We start from the raw sequence: 950 nt of genomic DNA, 5'->3' as shown, positions 1-950 counted from the left end.
AGTTTGTGTGCCCTGAGTTTGGACACAGAGGTCTGTCAGAGACTCTGTACATCCGTGCTGTGCTGTGTGCACGGCAGTGTGAGGCTGTCCCGTACAGGACATCAAGTGATCCGGCTGCTCAAGGCTGTCCTGGGCTTTGCAGTGGAGACGTTCCTGCGTGTCCTGTGAGCAGAGGAGAGCAGCAATGCCTCCCGCTCCTCCCAAGACCTCTGCTGCAGCTCTGAGTGTGTCCCATTGCATTCATTTCCCCATGCTGCCGAGAGAAGATTCAGCAAATCCCCAGATTCCTGTAAAGAAGTGGGGGGAAAAGGAAAGAGATTGGGCTACTTTTCTTAGCAACCCCAAATCCTCACAGCACCAGCAGCACTCCAGCAGAGAGGAGGCTGTGCCCGATGTGTCCATGCAAAGGGTCTCCAATGGCCTGGGGTGTGCAGAGGGCAGGGCAATGCAGAGGGAGCCTTGAGGAAGACACGACACTTGAGGAGTTAGTGATGTTGAACAGGCAGGGCTGCTATGTGGGGCCCTGTGTTTAGGTGCTGAGGAGCTTGGACATTAGCATGGGAATCTGCAGGGTGGGAACCACCTGGAGTGCCCCATGCAGGCCTGTGCTGTGCATGGGTGTGTGTTATATACAACAGAACCATGGGATGGGCCAGCTAAGAAGGGACCTCAGGGGGCCACTGCTCCAACCTCCCTGCTCAAGCAGAGTCATCCCAGAGCACATGGCACACAGTTGTATCCTGATGGTTCTGGGATATCTCCCAATAGACTCCACAACTCATTTGGGCAATCTGCTCCAGTGCACGGTCACTCACATTGCAAAGCTCTGACCTTAGATTCAGGTGGAACTTCCTCTGCATAATTTTCTGCCCATTGCCTCTTGTCTGAGTGCTTGGCATCAAAGTGAAGTTCCTGGCTCCACCTCTTGGGACCCTCCCTTCAGATGCTTC

The sequence above is a fragment of the Anomalospiza imberbis genome, chromosome 2 (genome assembly GCF_031753505.1).
Source record: "Anomalospiza imberbis isolate Cuckoo-Finch-1a 21T00152 chromosome 2, ASM3175350v1, whole genome shotgun sequence".
In the NCBI taxonomy this organism is placed as follows: Eukaryota; Metazoa; Chordata; class Aves; order Passeriformes; family Viduidae; genus Anomalospiza; species Anomalospiza imberbis.
This window is presented reverse-complemented; position numbering follows the sequence as displayed.